The sequence below is a fragment of the Myzus persicae genome, unplaced genomic scaffold (assembly GCF_001856785.1).
Source record: "Myzus persicae strain clone G006 unplaced genomic scaffold, MPER_G0061.0, whole genome shotgun sequence".
Taxonomy (NCBI): Eukaryota; Metazoa; Arthropoda; class Insecta; order Hemiptera; family Aphididae; genus Myzus; species Myzus persicae.
This window is the reverse complement of record NW_019102308.1, coordinates 1,065,676-1,078,611: the sequence shown is the minus strand read 5'-3', so window position 1 is coordinate 1,078,611 and position 12,936 is coordinate 1,065,676. Positions and strand designations below refer to the sequence as shown.

At 31.0% G+C, this 12,936-nt stretch overlaps 1 long non-coding RNA gene across 1 annotated transcript; it reads right to left on the bottom strand.

The window, feature by feature from the left end:
• Positions 1-8,093: 8,093 nt before the first annotated feature.
• Positions 8,094-9,551, bottom strand: LOC111031820. Its single transcript, XR_002604243.1, has 3 exons — positions 9,231-9,551; positions 8,247-8,397; positions 8,094-8,156 (listed from the first exon to the last, which is right to left on the bottom strand). It is a non-coding gene; the product is annotated as an uncharacterized LOC111031820 (long non-coding RNA).
• Between the last annotated feature and the right edge of the window lie 3,385 nt (positions 9,552-12,936).

Below are 12,936 nucleotides of genomic sequence, written 5' to 3'. Positions count from 1 at the left end.
TAGTTCGCGGAACAAAATATTATAGCCAACACTCTCTGTCCTCAGTCACTATACTTAATACTTATTGATATAATATATCGTTATAATGTGGAACTGCAAACATCATTGAAGCGTATGCAGTACGAGAATTATTACGCAACAACACGTAACGCCGAAATATTTGTCGAACGACTTTTCGCGTACCTATAAGTATGTACACGAGATAATATTACTATGCATATCGTACATGTAAGTTTTTAGTTATATTATACATATATATACAGGTACTAAATACTAATGGTACAATAACAATAATTATGTCTACTGTATGCCGCCGCCGCCGCCGCCGCGGCCGATTCGCCGTCGATGGATTTCGATTACGATAAAAATATGCAATGAAGTACCAACTATGTTATTATGATTTTATGAAAACAAAATAATCAAAACGGTTCGAACAACTGAAAAAACATTTGGAATTGTTATAGCACTTATATTAATTATCAACCCGAAAATATGCACATTGTTGAATGAAGAAAGAATGCCACAACGTATTAAACAATAGGTACAACATGTAAATTTGATTTTTAATTATATAGTTTCTCGCCGTAAACTGCACTTTACAAATTACTTAGGTACCTATTTTATGAGGAAAACGATAATTCAATATATTTACCGTGTACGAGAAATCCCCACTAGCCGACATTATACCTATATTTACGTTTTTCGTCCTTTTCTTTCTTGAATATGAGTTGAAATATATCTATATCCGTGTATAATATATTAAAATATTTTTAATTTCACGAAACCACTAGTCTTGACGTATATAAATATTATTATCACTAGTCTTTAAAAATTGATTTCCTTCTTCTCGCAGTTATTTTATTATAGGTAGATTGTAGTACCTACATCAATTGTTTATACTATATACATAAAGTATTGGTGCATCGTATACTTTTATCATTTATCACTTGAATTTTTGATTGCCCAAATTAAAAACTTCTGAAAAAAACTCATTTTCTGCAGGTCTAATTAATAGAATACATTTTTTATGAGCTTTTTATCGAACCATGTATGAAATTATTGATGCGGGATTCAATTTAAAGATTTTTAACCCGTTCTTGCATTTTAATGAAAAAAATTAATCTCCGTTAGGTATTCATAATTTTTTTCTTATTTGCGGTCGAATAAACTGTTTACACATTTAATTTTAACGTAGCAATTCTAAAACTCCCACAATACAGTACTGTTGGCATGCACATTGGTTTACCCAAATCAACCGAATCAATGATATGTTTACAAATGTCCAGTCGTATAACATTATAATAATATTGTTATTGCACAGTAATGATCCTTTTAAAATTATATTCTATTATTTTCAGTTACTCCAATATATAATTTTAAATATTATTATATTGTCAACTATATACTTGCACAACAAGTCATGTATTTTGTAGCTTTGAAAGCATATACATCACATACCATTATCGTTTTTTATGTTTGTATATAACTTACTAGGTGCAGACTGCAGTCTATTTTAGAAAAGTCAAAAAATAAATGCCCTATATTCAATTGGATCGGATTTCCCGATATGAACATTTTCTCTAACCTAATCTTGTTGAAATACTTACTACCTGTTAGTAATAGACAGAGATTGATACTTAATTATAATTATTACACTGAATGCTGGAAAACATCATGATGGTTTTAACAGGTTTATAAGCCGCACCTTTGGCTTTTCGATCAAATATTAATAGAGTAATAATATATTGTTCATGTAATTTTAAAATAATTTTTGATTTACCTTCCATGACCATAACATTATCTAATAAATAAAAATAATATACCATTGATTATAAACACTATAGTATTTATAAATAATGATTATACTTAGGTAGGTACCTATACAAGACTGTAAGAGCAATATTCCGAGTTGCATAACAAATTGATGGTTCACTAAAATTAGTGCCATACACTACCATATGCCATTAAACTGTGTTTAGTGGTTTTCTTGTAATGAATATAAAGTTTAAAGGCTAGAGATAAATGATAATATCATTAGAATAAATCAATAATTAATAATTTAATGAAGAAGCTGATTTAGATTTAAACAAAGGACTTAAAAATTGATTTAACAGATCGAAATTTTGAGGAGAATATAAATAAAAAGAAATATTAAATTGTGCATTATGGTTATAAATTATAATTATATAATTATCATCATCATCTGGCTGAAAGAGGATATTACTATATTATGTTATTCTAAAACTTCTGGTTACAATACATTACAGAGTAAAGATAAATACTTTAAATACTTACTCTAGCTGTGCCTTATAAAGTTATATACCTAGCTGTTGGCTGTTTATCAAAAGTGATTTTGATTGATTATATATTTTATATCTGTTAACCTATGGCTTATAATAACAATTTTAAAATTTAAGAAAAACAAAAAGTGTGGCATCATTTTTATAAAAAAAAAAAAAAAACGATGATTGAACATTTGACGCAATAAGATTCACAGATTTTTAACGCTTGCGGTCAATTGGTAATGACTATATAGTTAAATTTATAGTAATAAAATTATAATGATTGAAAATATTCATGAAAAGTGGAAAATACATTATAATTATATTGTTGACATTATCTTGACATTATATAATAATTAGCCACTTTGTAACTTTATTCAAAATTAGTTTTTAATAACCCATATCATATATGGTATAATATATCTGTAAAATGTATTTAAATTCATTAAATATAAATAGTGTGCGTACATGTAATAACTAAATACTAATAACCAATATGTATACAGCGTGGAATACACCAGTATAACTACTTAAATATTCTTTCGAACCATAGGATTTGAAAAATTTTCAGTATATATGCAGCAGTATATGTTATCATAATAAAAGCAATAAAAGATAAATAAAAAATACTCAGTGTATTGTAATTATTAATAACGATAATAATGTTATTGACATGATATATTTAATGAGTACATTATAGTATATTACCCATTTACACACACATTGTATATAAATTAAATTCTAATCAAATCTTTGTAAATAAAAATAATTAAATAATCGTCTGCACTCAGTCTGTAAATATTTTTAACTCATGACGGTATAACTAATATATAATAGCTAATAAGTCTTATCGGTATAAATATTATTTTTGAACACTTCATAATCACAATTTGCATTCACAAAATTATAAAACATAAGTTAAAAATTAAAACTTACTGCTGATAATTTATACACATCCTGAACCGTATTATTGTTACAAGTTAAATAATAATAATAATATGTTTACAACAAAATATGCTAATTATTTATTTGATATATTATGTAATTGAAAAATAACTTAAACTTTCTTGACCGTTTATACACACTGGGACACCGCGGGGCACACGATAATTGTTCTGGCGTACATTTTATTTTGTACTTACTATCCATATTTAAAAAAGTCATAAAAAAGAATGGGATAACATATTTTTTAAGATATAATATGTGGTTTTATAGATGGAGCTTATCGTTCATCGCTATACCTATAGGTATATAAGTATATTATAAACAAATACAAATTGCACATTTGTATGTTTTATGTAATAATAATATTATCCGCTATGAATAATGAATTTTTATTTTTAACAGTTTCAAAAGAGTAAAACAGGTGTTATATAATATAAAGTACACGCACTGTAGTGAGACGAGTACCGATACGTTATAATCCCATAATAGATTCATAAATACTGACAGATCGTTGATTGACATAATATATAATATTGTAGAAAATTACAATAATATCTAACATTAATATTCAATACGTGGTGCGTACCTACCTACGTCTTATAATAATGTACATATATGATACTAATAATATTCAACATAATATTATAATATTATATATTCCAACGGTCGTGTAATGCACCCAATGTATAAATATATATTATTCGACAGTCACATATATTGGACCGAACAGTGTATCAATATTGTACTGTATAATATTATTATAATATTATGGCCCTAGAATATATACTTACATTATAGGCTGTAACCAATAATAATTGTGCGACGCGCCCGCGAATACCGTGCTCGGGGCCTCGACAGGAACATCATAATTTACGAAAAACTGAGCGTGGCAAGAAGAGGAAGAAGAGAAGAATGTCTCCGGTTTCCGGTAATGCTATATATATATAAATAATAAAACACTATATAATAATATAATATATACACTACACAGCCAACGGCGACGCGTGCGCGCAATAATTCAATGTTGCCATTTGCCAAACCACGTCGGTGTATATCTTATATATACCTACATAATATTGTATACGCGTGTGTGTGTGTGTGTGTGTGTGTGTGTGTGTGATTTCGTGGCCTCACATATTATACTATACCTCGCTATCTATACAGGGTGATCATTAGGTATTTATTTTTACCATAGACCAGACAATATTATGATGTATTCAAGTGTTCACACCGTTAAATTTCTCAGCTTATAAAGAGATTAAAATATTTGAAACGCGATGAAAGCTAAGCACTATGAAACGGTCGGACTTTGAGGGTTTATAATTTGTACACATAATATAACTGTGTAGTTTGAAAAAATTATAATAACAATACAATTGAATACAAAAAAAAAAAAACACCCTGTAAAAGTTGTTTACGGTGTCTATATATTATATAACAATTAATGTTTCCTTGTCCTCTATTTTCTAAATTTACTGGACCGTTTTCAATAAAAGTTGTATCAATGTAGATTCCTTGAGATTCGGAGGGGTAGCTTATTTACCCCTACTGGGTGGCTCACCCATACATTTAGTTTAGGCTTACGAAAATCGAATATTATTTGTTTATTTAAATGGTTGCCATAAGTTATAGGCTATATATTATTAAAGTTCATAATAATTAGTAGAAGGCGTAAAGAAATTATAAAAAAAAAATTTTAAATAAAATATTTGCCAACACAATTACAATGATTACAATTATGATTTGCATCCTTAACAAATCTGGACATATTTTTTATGTAAGTAAATAGAGAATTGGTATTCGTTGAATATTAACGATATTCGATTTACGTCAGCTTCTGAAAGTATTCATTGGTCTGTCTTCATTTTTTTTGTTTATAAAACAATTTTGTCTAGAATTAAGAAGTAGAAAGTTAATCATTGTTATTGTGTTTGTGATAAATATTTCAACTGAAAAAAAAAACGAAAAACGATGTAGAAAGATAGATTAATTTAAACTGCGTCGAAGTCGGGTAATATAGCTATAGTGTGTCAATAAATCTTTAAATTGTACATAGTGTATACATAATATATATATATATAATATTATATACGTACGATTGCCATGGTAAAAAACCATGGCAAAAACAGGAAGAACGACGGGTGTGCTGTGTGGACGTCGACGCAATATGCTGTCAAATTTCGCATGTGTTATTTCGCATGGTTTCTCGCAGCGGTATCCGAATAGATTTATTTACTTCGTCGCACATCCCACGACGCCGACGATCTAATGCGGTATTCCAATTATAATTAGTTTTATTAGTTCCATAATGTACTTCGATGAACGAATCGATGGTCTATATATAATATATGATATGCCTTATATATGACTATTGGTAAATTATTTTAGACACTGCAGCAGCTCCATTACGTTGTAGTAGAGCAAAGAAGAGTCCTAAAGTCACGAAGAATAGCCATTTTTGGATTGACTCTGCACAAGACGGAATAATTTTTTCGTATCAAGCATTTATCACAATTTCCTTCATCAAACTGAATAACACAACACATTTTCGAGCATAATACAGCGGAGTGCTTAGAATTTTTGCTCAATACTCACCTTTAAAGTTTTCGTACAGATCAGAATTATCGAGTCCGTAAGAAATGTCGACAAGTCTGTTCATTTTTTCAAACACAGCAACTCGAAGTGTTTTATTTAAATAATAATCATGCATAAATTAAATTATCAATACAATATTACGAAACACATCGTGAGTAATCAAAAGAGACTTTTTTCGCGGAATAGGTGCACCGCAATAATGGCACAAGGATTAGGGTCAGGTATTATAATATTTTTTCGTTTAAATTAATAATCGCTCACGTGCGTTTTTTTATGTCAACTATATATATATATATATATATTAATATTTAAACGGTACTCCGGTACTCGCATACATTATAGAAACGTTGTATTACATGTTATTATTATATTTAGAGGTATTATATATCGTTTACTTCTATGGCGGCCGTCCGCGTGTTGTTGTGCCGATATAAGTATAATAATATAACCCAACAACTTTTGATGTCTGAAGGACGTGCGCGACATTAAATGAAAAAAAACAAGTCGATATCGTGTTGTGATTTCCGAGAACATAATAATATATATAGTCCCTATCGAACGCGAGTGCTCTCTTCGGCCGGACCAAGTTATGTACAACGCAGGACTATATTATACAAATCGGGTTTTGTTTTGTTTTTCTCCTCGGACGACTTTCAAAATGTTTCAAAGTCAGTCGACTGATAAATACTTGCACGCGTTCGGCGTGATAACGACAATACGAAGAAGTGCCGATGCATTACGTGTGTTTAAACCATTTGTGCTAAATGTTTGTAAATATCCGTGTCTGTACTGGGCAAATTTCGTTTACAGACGCCGCCCGACTCGAGCACAATCAAAAGAACCTCAGTTTTTACCGACAACTAATAATCCGCGGGTGTTTTCACTTTCAGTAATCGTTTATTTATACCGTCCGAAAATAGGTACAAACTCGCGCTAAGCACTATAATAACGATGGGTTTATAATACGACTATTGTTGAAAATCAAGTTAGAAAAACACATTAGGTATATAATAGTAATTAATTCCAATAAACATTTAACAGGTCGCAATTATAATAATGGGTATTCCCTCCATTAGTCGTGATGTATTTTAAGTTGAAAAAAATCGTAATTTAATTATAAAAACAAACACGAGTTTGAATTTTTAACACGTGTAAAGAAACATAAATCTTGGAGAGCGGATATCACTCGGTCTCGTACTCTCGTCCCATAATATTGACTCGGCCACTGCAAATAACTCGTCTACCTTAGTTCTAGAGACGAGCTGAAGGTGCTTTGTGGTAGGGAGTGACACCCCCTACCACAAGGTAGTACCTTTGGCAGCAATATTGACTTTCAATAAGTAGTTGGTAAATTTGTTCAACAATTCAAAATTTGACAATTCAAAATCTAGTCCGAAAATTTGAAGACTACACTACCCCCCTTCCCCCATCCCCGTGGCATTTGTATTGTCCCCGTGGAGCATCGTCTACTCTTTATGTTATTCAAACGTCTTTGTCGTTAAGTATAGGTAATTGTACAACAATGTCAATATCGTACGGACATGGGTGTTGACAGGGAGGCTTCAGGGTCTGCTGTTTTACCCTCTGAACACGACAAAATATTATTATTTAATATTAATTACTATTTGCTTATTAACAGTGACTTATCATATTCATATATATTTATTAATTATAATTTGGAAACAGCGCTTACAAAATGCCATAATATTATAGTATAAAGTATAATATGGGCAATGGTATATTATAAAAGTGTTACAATTTTTTTAAGTTTTCAAGTTATTTTAAATATTGTATTCAAGTCGAATATGTGTGTAGTCATCAAATTATATTTATCAAATATTACAGTACCTATTTTCAATGAACACAAACAAAAAAAATGTCATGAAAATATCAGCGGGCGCCTCTCCTCCCTGCCCCCTGAAAAACGGTCTGACTCGGCCCCGCGTCGTCGATATATTTATGTATATAGGCCGACTGCTGCAGGTACCCATTTATTATGTAAGCGAAAAACAAATATGTAGTTGACAAAATAAATGCGCGATCGAACATCATTATCTATAATAGTAATAACATCATATTAATATTATGCATGCGTACGCACACGGCCGTGATGGACCGGTTTCGAGACGGATCTGCGTTCGGGTGAAAGTGAAACTATTGGTACGACAACGGTGGAGCCCGCCCGAAAAAAAACCCATCTGACTCATCGGCGGTTTCCGTTTAACCGCGGTCGTACGCACTACGCACGCACATCGTCCGTCGGTTTTTTTCCCGTTCTTTTTCATTCGGGTTTTTTTCGTCAACGCTTGCGAAAACCTCGTCGGCCCAATACCACTGTAAAAAGTGCAATGATATTGTAATCGTGTGTATTCATGTCACACTGTACAATAACACAGACGACTCGCTCATTCGAATAATGTTTACCTCGGTCGGCGGGGGAGTGCCGATAATGTTGTTATTGTGTCGAGCGCCGACTGTACGTCACGAGCAGAAAATATGTACTCAGAATTTTCGCACTATGGCACTAATTTTGTCGGCACCGCTCCTGGACCATTATTTTAATGTCGACTCTTGACTATAAAAAATAATTTTATACTAAATTAGGTATGTCAATAAGGCCGGTCGTGTCACGCTTGCGGATATTCGCGGCGGACGTGCATACATTTCCAATCTATATAATATATGCACAATAATGCACATTATGTGCAAGCATAATAATAATATACAACTTGTTTTGAGATCTGCGGAATCCGTTGGTTGATTTTCCGCTGCGGGTATTCCACAAATGTGACTTCGGCCTTAAATATTAATAAGAAAACAAAATCAACTGAGAAAATTAATACAATTTTGTTATCCAAGGAAAATAATATTGTATTATATTATTATAAAAATCACAGACATAGTACTTATTACTTTTCAGTGTTGAAATTTTTTCCCTGATCTTTTTTCCTGAGTAATTTTCCCGACAACCATCACCTTTAGCACAGCCCCCCTCCCCGCCAATCAAAATACGTTTCACCGATCCTCATATAAAAATAATTATAATTTATAATAATATATTATCTATATTACAGGTCCGTAAAGTTGGCCGCTTATCTTTAATATTTTTACTTACAAATTTACAATTTTTGCTTAACTTACAAATTGTTGACAACATTTGGTACAAAAATATTCACTTTAAGCGGCTAACTTCATGGACCTCTATATCTCCAGACTTCGTCTGGATTAACCTTAATTAATTTTACTATCGTTTCGGTTTGAACAATTATGACCGAGAAATGTTTTTCTTGTGATACATATATATTTACGTATTGTATATCTGAATATCTGATCACTTTTTAAAATTTTTTTTAAATATTTACCTAACTACTAAACACCCGTAATAACAAAATTAACTCGAATACTAACTGTTATTAGCTTCCAACGTTTGTGAAAATTCTTTTTATCCCGGTTCAAACACTCGAATGCATCATGCAGCAGCAGTCAAAACCCGAATAAATGGTTCTGACTTCCGAATTTGAAGTGTTATTAGGTAATGGATCACCGTCGCTTCATTTATTGTATTTCATGTATTTACGTGTATTATTAAATATTATTTATAGGCTTATTGTATAATTCGTTATAAGTTATAACCTTGGTGGAATAATCGCAATGCACCTTCTGACGATTTTGAGTGGGCATATATAACATAATTCGATTAAAATTAATAAGTATAATTTAAGCATAAATAATTATATTTTGTTCTTCAAAAATTACTTTGTATTTATGGAAAAAAAGAATTATTATTATTGTAACCTTGATAATTGATAGATTAGGAACGTTAGAAAACATCTCCAGTAACCGCAGTTTCCATAAAAAACCTAATAATTACCAATGCCAATTTTCAATATTATAGGTAGGTCTATAAGAATCAAGTACGTATGCTAAGTTATTACCATTAATCTCGATTTAAAATACGGATACTGCCGGTTTTGAACATATTATACGGTCTCGGGATTATTCTCCCGGTTTGAGTGTTTACTGAGCTTTAAAATGAATTAATTTCAATAAATTAAAGTAAGCGCTGTATTATATTAGTCTATGAACTTGTGTAATTCATTACTTTACATTTGATTTAATAAAAAAAAAGATGTTAAGTCTGTTTAATCCCTCTGATTCTTATAAATCATTTAGTGTATTTTAAACAACTATAGTACCTACATAATGTCATAACTCATAATATAATTTATAACATTATCGAGGTGTAAGATTATAGAAAAATTAAATACTAATAGATAACATTTTAGTATTAAGATCCGAACATAAAAATGAAAAACAGTATTATAATTTATAACACAACTATTATAATATTCCAATATACTTAATACATTATACTTATACAATTATTTTAATAATTTTTAAGAAGTTGGCAGGAGTCTGGCTAATTGGTGAATAATTACTATAGATTGATTACAATTAATGTCATGCAGGCTAAAAATACATGCAAATTATGGATAATTAAATTATTTACAATATGGTACAAGTTTTTTAGGGTTGACAGATTTCTAACTTTAAAAAACAGGATAAACAACGAGCATAACATACTATATTCTATAGTAGTTCCTTAGTCTATGCTAAATGTCAAAAATATAAAAAGATGTATGAAAGTTCCTCGTATAATAACTTCCAGCTATTATACATATAGGGCGCTATTTATTTTGGTAAGGGCAAGGACAGTTAATTTTATCATTGACTTTCTAAAAAATTATAAGATATCAAAGTTTTAATAAAATATATAAGTTAAGAACATATTATATATACTATATTCAATATTGTTCTTGACAATCATAACATTTTTCGAACTCAATACAAAAGTGGGCACAGCAGGCGTCGACTGGGTCACTGTAATGGACATGTTACATTTGAATTCAACGATAGGAATATAATTGGCACAAGAAAAACGATTTTGATGGAGACGGCTGAAGTTACCGTCATAGACATCATATTATAGATATAATCATCAACAAGATGGCATATGAAAAGCTGGAAACTAGCTTACTCCTTACACAACATAGAAAACTTCGACGAGGAAGTTACGATCGACGATTTGGCAGAGCTTTTGTTTTATGCTTCTCAGTTCACGTTTGGTGAAGCTTCCACAATCCCTCAACTAGGTAGTCGATGATTCCAAAACTAAATCGGCTGTGGAGATTTAAGACGACGTGATTGTGCCAGCACCTTCAGTGGCCTGTGGCAGCGGTATAGTGCGAAGTGACAAGGTGCTGGACTTTACACCAGGCGACTGGACAGTAGGTCGAAAACTACGAATGCTGTCCATTGACTCTCAATTTTTAGCCCGGTGGTCTGATAGGTGGGATTTCAATATTAACAATTCTTACAATGAACAATTTTTCAAAAACAATATCCAAAATCCAAATAAAAGTAAGTGTATGTATAGATAAGCTAAATAACTGCAGAAAAAAAAATAATCTACCTATACAAATAATTGGTAAAATAATATAATTTATGAGGAATTATTCAAATTTTCAAACTACTCAACCACAGCCGATCTTTTTTTGATAGAAGAACAACATTTTTGTTGTTTCGGATCATTGACAATTTTCACCGACACTAATTTATTATTAGCTTTGCTCTTTTGTTATTAGATTTTTATAATTGTATAACTCGTTTTAAGTAAAGCTTTTTTTTTAACTTAGTACGTTAGGTAATCAAACCAAAAAATATTATAAACTAATCCTTGGAATAGGGCCTTGAGTGAAAGGTCTTGGAGTTCTCGGGCATCCCCGGAACCCTTGTACGTACGTCGATGAGTAATACCTATTTTTTACACAATAATATATTAAAATATTTAAGATTACATAAACTAATAGGTAAGTATAGTAATACATTTGTACCTTCTTCGGCAGTATATATATTAAAATTGGAGCGTATGCAGAAATAAAAATTCTAACTTCAAACACAAATAAAAAATTATTGTGGATTTATGATCAACTTTTTTTTTAATTTCCACCTTAAAAACTTATGAGAAAGCTAGTATTAGATTTTCAAGTTTTTATACCGAGAAAATTGAATGACTAAATTGTATAGTCAATAATTTAAAAAAAACTAGTAAAAAATTTTGTTGTGCAGTTTTAAAATATTTTAAAAATTGTATAAAGTATAGAAAATGCTTAAGGGAACATTCGGTGAAAATTTCAAGTATCTACAATTATTCGTTTCTGAGTTACACTAAATAAAAATCTAAAATTTAATTAACTAAAATAATATATATATTTATTTTGGTGGAAAAGTAAAATAGAATGTATACACGGCATTGAAGATTATTGGGCTTTTTACCGTGATTCTTGGAAAGATAGGAAAGGTCCAATTTTAGGTGGACCGGAAGTGATGAGGCTAGAAAGAATACTTACTAGTATGCTTATTACCATTAATTACATAGGTACATAATATCTATAACCAATACTATTATGCAGGAAGTTGTTGTAGTTGTACGTTTGTCCAAATTGACTTATCGTTATACGTCGGAATATCATCGAAATGCTCAACACTCGTGATGGTTACCTGTTCTGAGAAACATAAACCACGCGGAGGCGACCGCGGTACAAAGTCTGTCTCCTCGACTGCGGTATAAAATTCATTGAGCCGGTAACCACGGTATTTACAATTTTCCGTCGTCGCTCGCGGTCGATCTGAAGAAAACGCTATCTTCGTCCGCCTTTTTCTCGAGGTCGAGCCGTTCGATTCTTGATCAAACGGTTGTCCACTATTAAACGTTGTGCACTGTGCAGTTGCCATGCTACAAAATTCCAGCGAAACGAGTCGTGTACATTATTTCCCAGGGGCGGGCACATCAAAGTAAGACAAAACCATGTAGCCAGCAATATTATTCAAGTCATGTTCCTCGTAGGGATTGACATTCATACTCTCCGACGATCGTTATTGACGTTATTTTAGAAATAACCCTAAACATAACTTATATTTACAAATATATTATTTTATTACATTATTAGGTATTTATTTTATATTTACCCATAGCTAAACGTATAAAATCCAACTTAAACTTTGGCGATTGCTATACATATAGTTAGTAGTCACGTTATGTAGAATTGCACTT